We start from the raw sequence: 19,339 nt of genomic DNA, 5'->3' as shown, positions 1-19,339 counted from the left end.
GAATTTTACATGAAAATTATGTAAATAACAATATTATTTTAATATAGATGCACCCTTTCTCAACTTTTCCTATATACCTGGATATTTTTATGTAGTGTCGGTGTGTAATTTTTTTTAGATTTAATTTCACTAAACTCGGACCCATCATTAGTTGGAAGGTAAAACTTGTGTGAGACTATTTCACGGATCATATTTTATGAAACGAGTCTTTTATTTGAGTTATCAATGAAAAAATATTACTTTTTATGCTAAGAGTATTATTTTTTATTGTGAATATCGATAGGATTGACCGATTTCACATTATAATATTCTCTCACAAGAAACCTACTCTAGTTGGGGATGCCTGCACGATCTTTAAGTGCAAAGATTTTATTCTTACTGATCTCTCGTATAAAAGTTCAAATGAAGTTACCTAAAAAACTTCAACTACCGAAGAGAGAATTTGCCATCCGTGTTACCCATTACGCTGTTGGTGCGTCGGGACAACATGAACTTCAGGACAATAACCACAACTTAGCTCCTTCTCTCATTTCTTCCCATGCTTGCAGAGTTTCTAAGGCAAGTAACATCGTTTCTTCTTTGCTGGATGGTGGTAGATAGCAGAGTCTGGTATTTCAGCCAATATTGGAGTTTTTGGAACTTCTGGCTCAGGATCTGGTAGTTCACTTTCATCTGCATCAACAAATTCCTTTTTGCCAATGCGTATGATAGGTTTTCTTCTCCTTTTAGTCGGATATTCGGGCGCAGAGCTACACAACTGCAGGAATTCTTGGGACTGAAAATCATTCCTCGTGAGGAATCCGCTTTCCCAGACGGTCACAAATGGTAGGCATGAACAGGTATCAAAACGTCCTCATGATGCCCTTTACGAGAGCAGAAGCTTGTGATCCTCTACAAGACTTTAAAGGATGCCCGACATGACCCACATGAATTTCACTACACAACCTACAAAAATCAATCATAGAATTGATAGGTCTTAGAATATTTTGTAAGAAAATTGTGACCCGTAACCGTAAAATAAACGTGTTGAAAATTTGTACACGGCAGCCTCAAATTTTGAAAATTGAGATGCGTATACAAATTTGATTTGAATCTCGAGCTCCCAAAACACTCGGTGATGGTTTGAGTGTGCCTATAAATACCGAAGGCATTGATGTCCCTAAACACACAATCTCATACAGAAAATACACCATCTAAAGGAGTGTTGGAGTGTTTAGAAGGCTTCAAGGGAAAGAAAATCAGAAAGCTTCAAACCGAAGGGAAGCAAAAACTTACAGGAGATTCAATGGCCGGAGGTAATTCTCGATTAAAGCTTCCGCATATTATATTCATGTATACGTGCAAAACATGAATTTCTGAGAATAATATCTAACATTTGGTATCAGAGCAAGGTTTTACCTCTGTCTTGAAAATAACTGATCTTTTTTTTCTGAAATTCATATATAATGAACTCTTTGGAAATATGATTCTCAAATTTTGACATGAGATGAGTAAAATTTTTTGAAAATATGGACGACGCCATGAAGGTCGTGATTTTTTTTTCTGTAAGCGAAGAGGTTGAAGACGAAGAGTTATAATACGAGTTGTCTTCAATTTCAAATAATGGAACATACCACGTGAATATGTTTTTTTCATTAAAGTCTCTGCAACCAACGACCATGTATGCAAAATTGATAATTGGTCATGTGGGTCCCACATCATTATTTATTATTATTATTATTTAATAAATAAATAAATAATGATTAATGTGTTATTAAGTTATATGTATAATTCGGTATACATATAGTATTTAGTTAAATAATTTGTATACATTAAAATATTTTCAAATTCAGTGCAATTTTCAATACATGTTAGAAATTATTTTTGCATGTTAGATATAATGTCAATGTGTTTGATGTGTAAATGCAAATTTAATATTATTTTTGCATTTATTTTTAAGTTTTTTAAATGTAAATTGTATTGAAAAATATTTTGGAAAAACAATATTCACATTGTGTTCATATCAAATTATATTAAGTTGTTTATAATTTGAAATGAACATATCAAGTAAGATGTGAATATATAAAATATTTCAGATATTCACAAATGAACAAATAATCCTCATTTTATCACTGCTCTGATAAAAGAGAAAAACTGATGAGGAGCCCACATTTTATGTAAATGTGATCCTCACTTTATCACTACTCTGATTGAAGAGAAAAACTGATTCGGAATGTAATTGTTCATATTAGGTAAAAATGTGAATATAAAGTTATTTAATATGAAAAATTTTGACTTATAAAGATTCACATAAATGTGGATAATTAAGTTGAATAATAATTATAAGGTGACGTAAGAAAACATGATCTGAGGGAGTTATTCATAGACCGGTTTAAACTGCCTTGACTAGCCACTGGTCTCCCTGGTGAACATTGCTCTGTCTAGGAGTTGGGTATTTAAAGGGCCTTAGCACTACCTATCTTTCCTGGGAGCACTCTTGGAAAGTGTTGATTGCGAAATAATTATTATATAAAGCATTAAGTAAAGCCAAAATTTTGTCCAGTGAACCGTATAATTTTAAATAATTGAGGAATAGCCACAGCATACTTAATTATGAAAAATTATGCATTAAGTGGATTTGGATCACATAATGGACATCAGTTGTAATTAATTATATAAACATAATAAAATTTACCCCACAGAGATTTTTATTATATTTATATAACTAATTAGGTTAAAATATCAAATTATATTTTTCTTAATTTACCCACAGGAGTTAAGGAAAATACATTTTGATAGTTTTATCATAAAGTTACAGAAAAAAATCTTATTGAATTAAAATTTTAGCCCACAGGCAAATTTTATGTCACTAAATTTTTAAAAACATGAATTACATTGGTAAAACATGATATTGTCTCAAAATTTTAAGCATGTGATATTTTGTGCAGTTATGCAACCTGCGAATTTTTCTGATATGAAATGTGACATTCCCGATCTAAAGGGCGATAATTATAAAATTTAGAAAGAAAGAATTCTTCTTCAATTGAGGTGGATGGATATTGATTATGCTATACGGAAAGACGAACCATCAGCTATTACTGAAACCAGCATTCCTGATGACGTTGATCTTTATGAAAAATGGGAGCGATCTAATCGACTCTGCGTAATGTTCATAAAGACCAAAATCTCTGCTGGTATGCGTGGTTCTGTCGATCAGCATAATAATGTCAGAGAGTTACTGAAGGCTATTGATGAACAGTTTCAGTCTTCAGATAAGGCACTTGCAAGCACCCTAATTATGGAATTTTCTTCATTAAGGTTCACCAGTGTGAGAGGTGTGCGAGAGCACATAATGAAAATGCGGGATATAGCGGCTCGATTAAAGACACTTGAAGTGGAAATGTCTGAGACTTTTCTTGTGCACTACATTTTATGCACTCTTCCACAGCAATATGGACCCTTCAAATTTCTTACAACACACATAAGGATAAATGGTCAATCAATGAATTATTGACCATGTGTGTTCAAGAGGAAGGAAGGTTGTTAATGGAAACAAGTGAAAATGTTTTATGAATACACAAGGAAAGTATAAAAAGCAAGCCAAAGTCAAGGGAAAAGGGAAAGGAATAATTCCACCCCAACCTGACATCAAGAAAGAATCCAAGTGTTTCTTCTGTAAAAAGACGGGACACATTAAGAAGGATTGTAATAATATGGTTAATATGATTTATAACACATGGTGGATTGATTCTGGTTCTACAATCCATGTTACAAATACCTTGCAGGGTATGCAAAACCAAAGGAAGCCAATATAAAATGAGCGAAGCATCTATTCAGGAAACAAGATGTCTTCGCATGTGGAGGCTATTGGGACTTGCTGCCTAGTGTTGAATAGTGGCTATATTTTAAAATTAGAAAAGACCTTTTATGTTCCTAGTTTTTCTAGGAATTTAATTTCAGTTTCAAAACTTGTACCTCTTGGTTATTCATTTCAGTTTTTGAATAAATCAATAAATTTGTTTTATAAATCAAATCTTATTGGAAATGGTACAATGATTGATGGTCTTTTCTCTATTTCTTTACAAAATAATAACACCACTATGCATGTTCAGGGAGGTATTAAAAGATGTGTTATGAATGAAGATTCCTCTATATTGTGGCACAGGAGATTGGGACACATCTCCATAGAGAGAATTAAAAGATTAGTAAATGATGTAGTACTTAGTACTTTAGATTTTACTGATTTTGAGACTTGTGTGGACTGCATTAAGGGAAAACAGACCAATAAGTCTAAAAAGGGTGCCAAGAGGAGTACAGAAATATTAGAAATCATACTGTAACGTACCGTACTTTTACTACTTGAAATTTGCGGAAAAATTAAAAATTTTATTAAATAAAAACATCCATACGGTCGTCACTCAACATTCATAAAAATATTTTTAAAATAATCCATCACCAATTAAAAAGTTGCTAAAAGAACGTTGTCTCAAAACATCTCACATTCAAATCATAAAAATTCAGAGTATTTAAAACTGTGCTTAAAAACATAAACTTGCGGTCCTCGGGTTTAGCCTGCCGCTCAGCCCAAGCCTGCCCCTTGGTCGCCACCTCCTGTCTCCTGTTCATCGTACTCACCTGCATCGATCAAGTCTAGTGAGTCTAAAGACTCAACACGTATAAACTGGAAATAACGAGTACTACATAATAAAATCGCATGCATCTTTAATATAGGACATACATAACTTTAAATTGAACTTGCATAAACTTCAACTTGGAATAAACTTGAACTTGAACATACATACTACGACGTGCCATGATCATAAACTTTTCTTAAACATGCTATCATACTTCACATACTTGGCTGCAAAATTTTACGTAGAGGATGTTTCAAAGCAAGTGACCCTTAACATGATAAACGCCTGATCAGACACACCACAGTACTGGGCTGACAGGGACGTATCCACTGCCGCATGCATAAGATCCCTGTTCATAATTTAACAGGCCAGTTGATCCACGTTCATAATTTAACGCTTCACAACCACGATCTAACCCGTTCATAATTTAACGGGCGGATTGGTCCCCGTTCATGATTTAACGCTTTCCAATCCTAACTTTCTTTGGTCACAAGACAATTAGCATACCTTGAAACTTAAAACATTTTCTTTTGCACGTCATTCATACTTACTTGGCGTTGAGGGATTCGTTGGACTTCGACTGGGGCCGTCGCTGCGACATACTAACATGAATTTCATACTTAACTTGCATAGCTTAGACGTAGAAAAATTATACTTACTCTCAAGCTCGATCATATCTTAGGACCTTCTATAACTTCCCATGACATGACCTTACTAATCCTTGCTCTAAACCATGGCATCAAACCTTGAAACCAAAAATAATATTTTTCCCAAATAGTGTGTACACGGACCCCTAACCCGGGTCCGTGTACAGGTCCGTCTACCTACGATGCAGGATGTACTTGGAAAGAAAAAGGGGCACGGACCCCGTGCCTGCCTCCGTGTAAGGGTCCGTGTCCACTCGCAACTTTGACACTTGTGAGAAAGTGAAGGCACGGACCCCGTGCCAGGGTCCGGGTAAAGGTCCGTGTATCTGCGCAAATTTGACACTCACGAGAAAACAAATGCACGGACCCCGTGTCAGGGTCCGTGGCAAGGTCCGTGTGGCTACTGTCGGTCGAAACTTACGAGATTCTGAACATGTTTTTGCTTAGTCTTCTAGACTCGATTCCTCGGACTATGAACGTCACCACGAGACACTTCTTAGAACACTAAGGTATTATACCAAACCCAAGTGCATAAACATCACCCCGAGGGTAACAATTCACAACCAACGACACAACAACGAATTGGACATTAATGATTGTTCCTACGACTCTAGAACCATCTTAGTGCCTATCGACACGAAGCAAAACATCGATGACCATTCCAACATCATAACCGAAGTACCTATGTGCAGCGGCGATCACCCGTCGAGCCCCAACGAAGCCTGCAACGTAAAACTTCAAGAAACACATCAATAACACATTTTCTGAAAATTACAGTTTGAGCAGTCTCACGAAAAACATCATAACTCACTCATTTTTCGTCCAAAAATCTCTAGTTTTATGTCAAATCGAAGGCATCGAAAAGTTCTACATTTTTCTAGTTGAAAGTTTTCTCAAAATATGAACAGAAAAATCGCAGTATTTGAAAAGACAGCGAAAACGAGTTTTAGATCTAAAACTTTTCCTTCGAAATTGATCCGATCTATGATCCGCTCAAACTACTAACATCATACATAACTTTTACACATAAAAACAACGCAATACAATATATGACTTGATCGACACAGCAAGAACAGAATATACGTGCCTTTTTGATATTAAACGTTACCGAACCGGCGATATCGAAGCGGGGATGAAAGCGAGGTTGATCCGGGACGATCGTGGCGCTAAAACTTGCGATAAAAACTCACGAAACTTGCTGGGATCGTGAAGGGGATGGGGCGGCTGCTGTAGGGAAGGAGAATCCCTAGGTTTTCTTCTCTCAAAATAATAAAAACTGAATGATAGAGTGTGTGTGTTTAGGCATTACAGGTGTGTGTAAAAGCGTGTAATGTGTGTGTGAGGCTTGTGTTTTAGTGTAATTAGGAGACTGAATTTTAGTTTACTAAAATAATTGTCTACTAATTAAAACACTAACTCACAATTAACTTTTAAATAAAATTCTTTAATTAAAATATAACACACACCATGCTAGATTTTAAAAGTTTAAACTCTTAAAATTGATAAATACATGATTTAGACTTGAAATGCTAAAATTCAATAAATTAATTGAAAATGCCCTCAAACTCAACTAAAATAAGATACCATCTTTAAATTGCCAAAAATCGTCCCCGGGTCTTTTCCTCAATCCCGCCTCGAATGATCGCCTGAAACATGAAACTCGAAAGACATTTTAACGTGCATCACATAAACGTAGATACTTTAAAATAATGCATTTAAATGAATTATGCATGACTAAACTCCTTTAAAATAAATTAAATGCTTTACTAATTTAAATAAATGCATGGGTTTTACGTGTACGAAATTGGGCTCTACACATACATTCAGATATTTGTTGTCCAGATATGGACATGCAAAGTCCGAAATACCTCATCTCTTTCATTGATGATTACTCACGATACATGTATATCTACATGCTTCATAACAAAAACGAAGCACTAGAAGCCTTTAAGGTTTTTAAGGCTGAAGTGGAGAAGCAATGTGGAAAACATATTAAGATCGTGAGAACTGATAGAGGTGGAGAATATTATGGTAGATACACTGAGAATGGACAAGCACCTGGTCCGTTTGCGAAGTTTCTCCAGGAACATGGGATTGTTGCCCAATATACTATGCCTGGTTCTCCGGACAAAAATGGTGTAGCTGAGAGGAGAAACCGAACATTATTGGACATGGTGAGGAGCATGTTAAGTAGCTCAAAACTTCCTAAATCCTTGTGGACTGAAGCTCTTAAGACAACTGTGTATATATTAAACCGAGTTCCAACTAAGGCTGTCCCAAAGACGCCATTTGAGTTATTTAAAGGTTGGAAACTGAGTTTGCAACATATACGCGTTTGGGGTTGTCCTTCTGAAATAAGAGTTTATAACCCACATGAAAAGAAACTGGACCCAAGAACTATAAGTGGATATTTCATTGGGTATGCCGAAAAATCCAAAGGGTACAGATTCTATTGTCCATCTCACAACACTAGAATTGTGGAATCAAGAAATGTAAAATTTCTTGAGAATGATTTGATTAGTGGGAGTGATCATGACATAATTTTTGAGAATGATCACATTAATGCACAACCCTCTTATTCAAATGACAGATTGGTCGTTATTCACACCCCTCAAGACCAAATGGGTGTTAGACAACCAGTTACTGAAGTTCCACAAATTGCTGATGAAAATCCAGTAGATCAAGTTGTTAATGAAGAACAACAAGAAATTGTTGATCAACCAAACAACCTTAGGAGATCTACTAGAATAAGAAGATCATCTATATCTAGTGATTATGTTGTGTATTTACAAGAATCGGACTTTAACATCGGAGCCGAAAATGATCCTGAAACGTTTTCACAAGTCATGAGTTGTAATGAGTCAAAACTATGGTTTAATGCTATGAAAGAAGAGATGAATTCTATGGCAGTTAATGGAGTCTGGGAACTTGTTCAGTTGCCTGATGGTGTAAAAGCCATTGGATGTAAATGGGTCTTCAAAACAAAGAAAGACTCATTAGGCAACATTGAAAGGTATAAAGCAAGACTTGTTGCTAAAGGATTCACTCAGCAGGAAAGATCGACTACAAGGAGACTTTTTCTCCTGTATCTAAGAAATATTCTTTTCGTATCATTCTAGCATTAGTTGCACATTTTGACTTAGATTCGCAACAAATGGATGTGAAAACAGCTTTTCTCAATGGAGAACTAGAGGAAGAGGTTTATATGAAACAACCTGAAGGATTCTTCTCTAGTAATGGTGAGCAATTGGTTTGTAAGCTTAAGAAATCTATATATGGATTGAAACAAGCTTCCCGTCAATGGTATTTAAAATTTCATGATGTTATCTCTTCATTCGGATTCGTTGAGAACCCCATGGATCAATGTATATACCAGAAGGTCAGTGGGAGCAAGGTTTGTTTCCTTATTCTATATGTGGATGATATATTACTTGTAACCAATGATAAGGGTCTGTTATATGAGGTGAAACAATTTCTCTCTAAAAACTTTGATATGAAGGATATGGGTGAGGCATCTTATGTCATTGGAATTAAGATACATAGAGACAGAATTCGAGGTAATAGGTCTGTCTCAAGAAACCTATATAAACAAAATTTTAGAGAGATATCGGATGAAAGATTGTTCACCAAGTATAGCTCCCGTTGTGAAAGACGATAAATTCAATTTAAGCCAATGCCCAAAGAATGATCTAGAGCGGGAACAAATGAAAAACATTCCTTATGCTTCTGCTGTCGGAAGCTTGATGTATGCTCAGGTTTGCACTAGACCTGACATTGCATTTGTTGTTGGGATGTTGGGAAGATATCAGAGTAATCCAGGTTTAGATCACTGGAAAGCTGCAAAGAAAGTCATGAGGTACCTTCAAGGGACCAAAGATTATATGCTTATGTTCAGACGAACTGAGAATTTGGAAGTAATTGGCTACTCTGATTCAGACTACGCTGGCTGCATTGACTCAAGAAAATCCACTTCAAGATATATTTTCATGCTAGCTGGTGGAGCTGTATCTTGGAGAAGTGCAAAGCAGACATTGACTGCTACTTCCACTATGGAAGCTGAGTTCGTATCCTGTTTTGAGGCAACCTCACATGGTGTATGGTTGAAGAGTTTCATTTCAGGGCTTAGAATTATGGATTCTATATCTAGGCCGTTAAGAATATATTGTGACAATTCAACTGCTGTTTTTATGGCTAAAAATACCAAAAGTGGTAGTCGAAGCAAGCACATCGACATTAAGTATTTAGCCATACGAGAACGTGTTAAAGATAAAACCATGATTATCGAGCACATTAGCACTGAATTGATGATTGCAGATCCTTTGACTAAAGGCATGCCACCATTGAAATTCAAGGATCATACAGAAAGAATGGGACTTGGTTCTTTTATGTAATTTTGTTGTAAAAAACAAAATTAATGAAACTCATTAAGTTATGATATTTTTCATATTCAGTTATGTACATATTCAGTTATCATGAAAAATATCAATAAAGTTGGACCTCGAATAAACATAGGGTTTATTCATTAAGTTATTTGAGAGATATAATACATTGTGATACATGGAAGATAATAATCGCTTTTAGATGACCTATCGCCATGATTCATGTATTTTGTTTTCTCCTATGGTAAATGAGATATACGGGTCAAGTGGGAGAATGTAAGAAAATTGTGACCCGTAACCGTAAAATAAACGTGTTGAAAATTTGTACACGGCAGCCTCAAATTTTGAAAATTGAGATGCGTAAACAAATTTGATTTGAATCTCGAGCTCCCAAAACACTCGGTGATGGTTTGAGTGTGCCTATAAATACCGAAGGCATTGAGGTCCCTAAACACACAATCTCATACAGAAAATACACCATCTAAAGGAGTGTTGGAGTGTTTAGAAGGCTTCAAGGGAAAGAAAATCAAAAAGCTTCAAACCGAAGGAAAGCAAAAACTTACAGGAGATTCAATGGCCGGAGGTAATTCTCGATTAAAGCTTCCGCATATTATATTCATGTATACGTGCAAAACATGAATTTTTGAGAATAATATCTAACATATTTACTACCCTGATTTACCAACAATGGCAATAGCAAAGTCAAGATTACTTTTCTAACGAACTTGTTACCAGCATGATAAGGGAAAAAATGGCACATTAAGGAGACACGGAAAACAAAAAAAAAGTGTTGGAGAATAATATTTGTAATCCTAAGAATATTTGCAGCCGTGGACAGGCACCACTTTCAACAGCGTCTTGAGATTGTTAATAAGTTTTATTCTCGTGTTCATGACGCTGTAAGCAACAGGAATTAGTCTTTGTACCACCAATCCCACTTTCGGAGGAGGGATTCCTCTATGTTGGTCCTTACTGTTTTTAAACTTCTGCTTTGCAGCTCGCCTCAATTCAATAATGGGTATATGGAATGGTTTCTTCTCTTTTTTGGAATAATAACGCGCAAAATCTGTATTTTGTGACCACATCTTGGAAATGATTCGGGTGCTGCGAGGAAAATCCAAGCTTGAATTGGAGCCTAAGTTGACGGCAACTGTTCAGCAAGCAAAATATCAAAGCTAAACCCATGAAAAGATGAAAAAGTGGGATTATTCAAAGAGAAACACAACCATTCAACATTTCAAAATGCATTTAACAAGATCATATAAAAGCAAACTGTACCTTCAAAGATTCGAGCAAACTGAGGCCTTGCTGTGACTTGTGCTTTAGAATATCCACTCATTCAAGTGCATTCCTCCCTTTGTTGTTACCTCTTCTCGTCGAATCTGAAAATCTGGTCTTGAATCACGAATACAGCAGCAGCAAAAGTATCAAGTCGAGGCAAGGATTATCCTTTGTCCGCAAGACGAAATTGCCCATATATAGTGCTATACGTCGAAGGCAATCGTCCCCAAGATACAACGACTTCACGTCGAGAGTTTGCAGCACTTCAAATCTCGAAATCAACGAACTCAAAATATGCAAAAGCTTTCAAGTGTTTTTCGAAAATATATGCAGCAAGATGAGAGGAGAAGATGCAAAATTTCAGCAGCCTTTGAATGTGAATTGATGGACTATATATAGATGATCAATGGTTGTGTTGAGGAGACATGCTTCTCCAGATCGGTTGCTCTGAAGAGACTCGATTTTAGCGAAGGGATACAATGGTTGGGCCAAAACCAACCAAGAAAAGATGCCACTATAGCCAAGGAACACGCAACTTTCCAGAATCAGTGCTGCGCGCGCAGCCGGCGACATTACGCGCTGCCGCGCGCAGCTTTCTGTCTCCACGGGCAGCGCGCACAACAAGGCACGCGCGGCCGCGCGCCTTGTACTGGCCGAAAGCCCCGCACGAACAGAAAGGCGCGCACGCCCGCACGAGAACCTGCGCGCCCTGTTCTGTCCAACATGTGCATTTCTAGCGACAAGCGCACATCTACGTGGGAAGTGGCGCACCCACGCGCCCAGCTCTGTCCGAGTGCATGCACAATACACACTGTTGTGCATTCTTGTTGAGTTAAAATTTAATTTCCAAATAAATTTGGTCTAAAAAGATTAACTCTGGTCAAAGACCGCACCGCACCGCACCGACCCGAGACGATACGAGACGAGACGAGCGCGCGCGCGCGTGTGTTTCACCAAGACACAACCTATTAGCGTCTTCCCCCTTCTAAAAACTTCTGGTACCCCTTGGGGCCCAAACTCTTGTCTCAACTTGGAGCTTATTAGGGAAACTTCATTTGGTGATTTTCTCAATGTGGGACAAGCCACATTTGAGACATCCCACTTCCCTTTACAACTCAACACCTCTTCATTATTCATTTATCCAACAATCCCCCACATAAATGAACTTAATGCATGTATGCAGGTTTACTTGAAAGCTCTTATGAATTATTATTGCATTGGGATAGGTAGTTTTTGACTTTGAACCTTTCTTAGTAACATACTATAGGATTTACTAGTTGAGTAGTGACACGATGTCTTGAACTAGTCAACCGTTTATGTAAACCAAGTCAATAGTATTTACACAATGATAACTCTAACATATTTTTGTTCTCACGTTGTGTCTGTTTCGGCCCTGGACCATATCTTAGATTCATAAGTGTTTTCCATTGAAGCGGCCATTACTTCTCACTTATATAGGTGATCTCCTATCTAGAGTATCCTGCCATATTCTACCTCGTAGGTATAAGAATCATTAAAAGAAAACTTAACCTCACCACATGTTGCAGGTCTTTTCTACTTGGATTTCGTAGGAATGAGCCTTTATTTATTCCAAGTACTCAAACTAATATTTATAACTTAGTTGTCCCATTGAACCAAGTTCATGGGATCTCCACTTCACAAGGTTGGGTTACCGCTATAAATATTTTATTTTGTGGGTTTTAAGCCCATTCCTCTCAACAATTTGTACATTTGATCTCTATTTATTCCTTTAGTAAACGGATCCGCTAGGTTTTCCTTTGATTTCACATATTCAACAGAAATAACCCCATTTGAGATCAATTGTCTTATGGTATTATGTCTCCGTCTAATGTGACGAGACTTACCATTGTACATACTGCTTTGTGCTCTTCCTATTGCTGATTGACTATCGCAATGAATGTTAATGGAAGGCACTGACTTATTCCAACAAGGAATATCCTCTAGGAAGTTTCTTAGTCATTCGGCTTCTTCCCCGGCTTTGTCTAATGCTATGAACTCAGATTCCATAGTGGATCGAGCTATACACGTTTGCTTAGACGATTTCCATGACACCGCTCCTCCACCTATTGTGAATACATACCCACTAGTGGACTTGGAGTCTTTTGTGTCAGATATCCAATTGGCATCACAATATCCTTCTAGAACTGCAGGATATTTTGAATATATCAAACCATAGTTCAATGTATATTTCAAATATCCAAGCACTCTCGTTAACTCTTTCCAATGATCCTTACTTGGATTACTTGTGAACCTACTTAACTTATTCACTGAATGTGCAAGATCTGGACGAGTACAGTTAGTCAAGTACATTAGACTACCAATGATCCTTGCATATTCAAGTTGTGAGATGGGTTATCCTCTATTCTTTGCCAAATGAACACCTAAATCTATAGGAGTTCTACCAGGTCGAATGTTTAAGGTACTGAATCTTTCAAGCACATTTTCAACATAGTGAGTTTGTGATAAAACTATTCCTTCAGGTATTCTAGAGATTTTAATCCCTAATATGATATCACACAACTCCAAGTCTTTCATATCAAAAGATCTTTTCAACATATTCTTGGCATTTATAATCAACTCATGATTACTTCCCATAATCAACATGTCGTCTACATAAAGGCATACAATGACATAAACACTTGCACTACCTTTAATATAAACGCATCTATCACATTCGTTGATTTTGAAACCATTTGACTTCATTGTAGTGTCAAATTTTTCATGCCATTGCTTAGGTGCTTGTTTGAGTCTGTATAGTGACTTGACAAGTTTACACACCTTCTTTTCCTGTCCGGGAACGACAAACCCCTCGGGTTGTTCCATGTATATTTCCTTTTCCAATTCTCCATTCAAGAAGTCTGTCTTTACATCCATTTGGTGAATCTCTAGGTTATGCAATGCAGCAATAGCTATGAGAACATGAATGGATGTAATCCTAGTGACTGGAGAATATGTGTCAAAGAAGTCATATCCTTCTTTTTGTTTGAACCCTTTAGCCACCAAACGGGCTTTATATTTGTCTATAGATCCATCTTCTTTGTATTTCTTTTTAAGGATCCATTTGCATCCTAAAGGCTTACAACCCGGAGGGAGATCGGTCAACTCCCGTGTATGATTATGCATGATGGATTCTATTTCATCATTTATAGCTTCTTTCCAAAAAGGAGCTTCGGGATTGGATAGAGCTTCTTGAATAGTTCTTGGTTCATCATCTAAAATGTAAGTCATAAAGTCAGGACCAAATGACTTTCCAATTCTTGCTCTCTTTCCACGTCTTGGTTCTTCATTGACTTCTTTAGAATCAACAGTAGATTCATAAGATCGTTTAGATGAACCTTCTTTTCTTTCCTTACAAGGAAAGTTGTTTTCAAAGAATATAGCATTTCTTGATTCCATAATCGTTCCTTCATTAATATCAGGAATCGTTGACTTATGCACCAAAAATCTATATGCACTACTATTATAGGCATATCCAATAAAAATGCAGTCAACAGTTTTGGGTCCAATTTTAACTTGTTTTGGCTTTGGTGTCTCTACTTTAGCCAAACACCCCCACACTTTTAGGTATTTATAAGATGGTTTGCGACCCTTCCATAACTCATATGGAGTTTCATCTTTCCCTTTGTGTGGTATTTTATTAAGAATGTGGTTTGCAGATAGTATTGCTTCCCCCCACAAGTTTTGAGGTAAGCCCGAATTTATCAACAACGCATTCATCATCTCCTTAAGAGTACGATTTTTACGTTCTGCAACTCCATTTGATTGAGGTGAGTATGGTGCTGTTGTTTGATGAATTATGCCAAAGTTAGTGCACAATTCGTCAAATGGAGCAACATACTCTCCACCTCTATCACTTCGAATCATTGTGATCTTTGTACTCAATTGATTCTCAACCTCATTCTTATAATTATTGAAAGCTTCTATAGCTTCATCTTTACTTTTCAATAAGTAGACGTAACAGAACCTTGTGCAATCATCAATGAATGTTATGAAGTACTTGTTCCCTCCTCGAGTTTGCACAAACTTTAAATCACATACGTCAGTGTGAATTAAGTCAAGTGGATTAGTACTTCTTGTCACAGAATGAAATGGAGCTTTGGCCATCTTTGCTTCAACACAAATCTCACACTTATCTTGTGGATTTCTTTTAAATGCTGGTATTACATTTAAGTTTGCAAGTCTTTTTAGCGTGTTGAAGTTAACATGTCCTAATCTTTCATGCCATAAATTAGAACTTTCAAACAAGTAAACAAAATCATTCACTTTATTCTTCGCCTCTTGGCGGATAACATTCATTACATTCAACTTAAAGAGGCCACTATCTTGGTACCCTTTGCCTACAAATACACCAGCCTTAGTTAGGACAAACTTGTCCGATTCAAATACAAGTTTAAAACCCGCCTTACTCAACAACGATCCAGAAACCAAGTTCTTTCGAATGTCTGGCACATGCAGCACATTCAACAATGTCATTTCTTTGCCGGAAGTCATCTTCAACACCACTTTGCCAATTCCTACGACTTCAGACGTCGTGGAGTTTCCTATAAACAATTTCCTATCACTTACAGTAGTGTAGGATGAGAACATTTCTTTTTCAGCACATATGTGGCTGGTGGATCCGGTATCTACCCACCATTCCCTTGGATTATCCACCAAGTTGGTTTCAAACACAACTGCGGATAGATCAAGTCGTTATAGGTCTATTGGTACATTCCTATCTTCGATGACATTGGCTTGCATTGGATTCTGATTTCTGTTGTCTTTCCTTGGAAGACGACAGTCCTTGGCCATATAATTCGGCTTGCCACAGTTGTAGCAAGTTCCTTTGAACTTCTTGGCCTGCCCTCGCTTTTCATTTTGAGGGCGCTTTCTCTTGTGACTGGTGCTAGACTCTGTCAGGTTGGCCTTGGCCTCGGCCTCCATTGTTCTCTTGTATGACTTGGCTTCAGAAGTACGACTGTCTTCCTCAATCCGAAGCCGCACAATCAGATCTTCAAGTTTCAACTCCTTTCGCTTGTGCTTAAGGTAGTTCTTGAAGTCTTTCCACATTGGTGGCAACTTCTCTATGGTGGCCGCCACTTGAAATGGTTCATTGATTTCCATTCCTTCTGCCAACAAATCATGAATTATAATTTGAATTTTTTGTACCTGGCTTATTACGGATTTGGCGTCCACCATTTTGAAGTCAAGGAATTTGCCAACAACGAACTTCTTTATGCCCGCGTCTTCTGTCTTGTATTTCTTTTCCAACGAGTCCCAAAGTTCCTTGGCAGTTTTAACAGAACAGTAGACACTGTATAGTGTATCATCGAGGCCATTAAGTATGTAGTTACGGCAAAGAAAGTCACTGTGGTTCCACGCATCCACAGCAGATCTTCGTTGGGAGTCATCATCGTCCACATCAATGACAGGAGAATCCTCTTTAAGGAATCGAGATAGGCTTAGTGTTGTGAGGTAGAAGAGCATTTTCTGTTGCCAACGTTTGAAGTCGGCACCGTTGAACTTTGCAAGCTTTTCGCCATGAGCAGGAGCAGTAGGGACGGTAGGCATTGGCGCAGGAACAGTAGGAGGAGTCGACATTCTTCAGAAACGAGAAGAGAATAAACAATAATTTCGTCTTGCGATTGTTGTTACCTCTTCTCGTCGAATCTGAAAATCTGGTCTTGAATCACGAATACAGCAGCAGCAAAAGTATCAAGTCGAGGCAAGGATTATCCTTTGTCCGCAAGACGAAATCGCCCATATATAGTACTATACGTCGAAGGCAATCGTCCCCAAGATACAGCGACTTCATGTCGAGAGTTTTCAGCACTTCAAATTTCGAAATCAGCGAACTCAAAATATGCAAAAGCTTTCAAATGTTTTTCGAAAATATATGCAGCAAGATGAGAGGAGAAGATGCAAAATTTCAGCAGCCTTTGAATGTGATTTGAGGGACTATATATAGATGATCAATGGTTGTGTTGAGGAGACATGCTTCTCCAGATCGGTTGCTCTGAAGAGAATCGATTTTAGCGAAGGGATACAATGGTTGGGCCAAAACCAACCAAGAACAGATGCCACTATAGCCAAGGGACGCGCAACTTTCCAGAATCAGTTACGCGCTGCCGCGTGCAGCTTTCTGTCTCCACTGGCAGCGCGCACAGGAAGGCGCGCACGCCCGCGCGAGAAGCCGCGCGCCCGCGCGCCTTGTACTGGCCGAAAGCCCCGCACGAACAGAAAGGCGCGCGCGCCCGCGCGAGAACCTGCTTGCCCTGTTCTGTCCAACATGTGCATTTCCAGCGACAAGTGCGCATCTACGCGGGAAGTGGCGCACCCGCGCGCCCAGCTCTGTCCGAGTGCATGTACGATACACATTGTTGTGCATTCTTGTTGAGTTAAAATTTAATTTCCAAATAAATTTGGTCTAAAAAGATTAACTCTGGTCAAAGACCGCACCGCACCGAGACGATACGAGACGAGACGAGCGCGCGCACGCGTGTGTGTTTCACCGAGACACAGCCTATTAGCGTCTTCCCCCTTCTAAAAACTTCTGGTACCCCTTGGGGCCCAAACCCTTGTCTCAACTTGGAGCTTATTAGGGAAACTTCATTTGGTGATTTTCTAAATGTGGGACAAGCCACATTTGAGACATCCCACTTCCCTTTATAACTCAACACCTCTTCATTATTCATTTATCCAACACCCTTCACAATGCACGAGAGAAGTAATACGCAATTGGAAATGTACATATCCACAACTCATACCTGAAATCAGAAACACTGAGAAATTTTAAATTTTATTCTGAAATCTTCAACATATATTGAGCTTACCAAATCCCCATCTTTCAATCTGCCAAGCAAATCCCCATCAATAAACACAAAAAAGGAAACTATACGAACAAACAAACAAAAAAAATAAAAGATTTAAAAGGGTCCTTTCTTCATTTCTCTCCTTCCTTCCCAATGTTCACGATACAAGAATTTCGTCATACAACCGAATGAGAAAAAAGACTGCGCAAATTGGAAAGAAAAATTCTAAAATTATTACTTTTAAAAAATGGACGAACCTGAGTAAGGAATCTTGACGAAAGCCTTCAGTTTTTGTTTCCTCGGTGAATTCGCATAAGGAGAATATGATGATTTATATTTAAGAACAGCCGAGGTTTTTCCAAAAATATAAAGGACCGGATAATTGTATTAACATCGTTTATATGTATATTGCAGATAATAGAATTAATAGCGTGCACATGTTCGCCGCGGATAAATTTGAACTTTCAACGACTTGCATCGTTGCAGCATGCAATGTGCGCTGCGAAAATGAATTTGAGCGCTGCGAAAAACTATTTTTGTAGTAGTGAAGAGAGAGAAAAATTCATCGCAATTTTTTTTTTCAGGAACCTCTACTATTCAAATTGGTTCTTTCAGTGATTCAGGGATGACTGAATTTCTTGTCTGTTTTTTTCTATGTTGAATAGTAGAGGTTCTTCAAAATACCAGTTTGAATAATAGAGCTTTCTTTTATTTTATTTTCTCAAAAAGAGATTAATTCGATGATAAAAACGATTATGTTTCGAAGGTAATTATTCTATAGATATAAGATATAATTTCATATATAAAAACTTAATTTTTTTAAGTAATAATAATAAGAAACATAATAAAGTTCGTGCATAATATCTCTAGAGTAGGGTCTTGTGAGACGGTCTCACGAATCTTTATCTGTGAGACGCGTCAACCCTATCAATATTTAAAATAAAAAAAAATACTATTAGCGTAAAAAATAATATTTTTTATTTTTAATTGATGGCCCAAATAAGATAAATGTCTCAGAAAATAAGACTCGTGAGACTGTTTCACATGAATTTTTGTCATATCTCAGAAAATAAGACTCGTGAGACTGTTTCACATAAAATAATAATATAAATATATTGTAAAATATAATATGTTAACTTTTTACGTATTTTCTTAGTGAAGTATTTAAATATAATGTCTAAATTAATTAAACAAACAACAATGTACCATGTTCTCCAAAATTTCGAAATCGCGACGGTTTAGCGACGGTTATAAAACGTCGTAAATTCAATTTTAACGACAGTTTTAGAAACCTTCGCGGATTTGATTTTAGCGACGGTGTTTGAAATATTTTCCGTTGCTGAAATTTCTGTCGCGCAGCCGTCGCTCCATCTGTGCAGCGTCCGCGCTTCGAAAGCGCGGTAATAAAACCGTCGCAAATTTAGTTTTAGCGACGGTTGGCAAAAACCGTCGCATATATGATTTTAGCGACGGTTTGTTGAATATATTCCATCGCTAAAAATTCAGTCGCGCAGACTTGGCTCCACCTGTGCAGCGTCCGCGCTTACGAAGCACGGACGCTGCTCCACGTTTGCAGCGTCCGCGCTTACGGGATTGCATTAGTTTTG

General features: G+C 37.6%; 1 long non-coding RNA gene across 2 annotated transcripts; it reads right to left on the bottom strand.

Annotated features, from left to right (window-relative positions):
• Positions 1 to 327: 327 nt before the first annotated feature.
• LOC140806277 (uncharacterized) lies at positions 328 to 18,056 on the bottom strand. 2 transcript variants are annotated; one of them, XR_012112471.1, is made up of 4 exons: positions 17,990 to 18,056; positions 10,913 to 10,994; positions 10,613 to 10,789; positions 328 to 945 (listed from the first exon to the last, which is right to left on the bottom strand). It is a non-coding gene; the product is annotated as an uncharacterized lncRNA (long non-coding RNA). The 2 variants fall into 2 exon arrangements; XR_012112470.1 differs by lacking the exon at positions 10,613 to 10,789 and having other exon boundaries at positions 331 to 945; positions 10,918 to 10,994.
• Between the last annotated feature and the right edge of the window lie 1,283 nt (positions 18,057 to 19,339).

Source organism: Primulina eburnea, chromosome 11, assembly GCF_022965805.1.
Source record: "Primulina eburnea isolate SZY01 chromosome 11, ASM2296580v1, whole genome shotgun sequence".
Classification (NCBI taxonomy): domain Eukaryota; kingdom Viridiplantae; phylum Streptophyta; class Magnoliopsida; order Lamiales; family Gesneriaceae; genus Primulina; species Primulina eburnea.
Note: the sequence above shows the minus strand (reverse complement) of the source record. Positions and strands in the feature narration are given on the sequence as shown.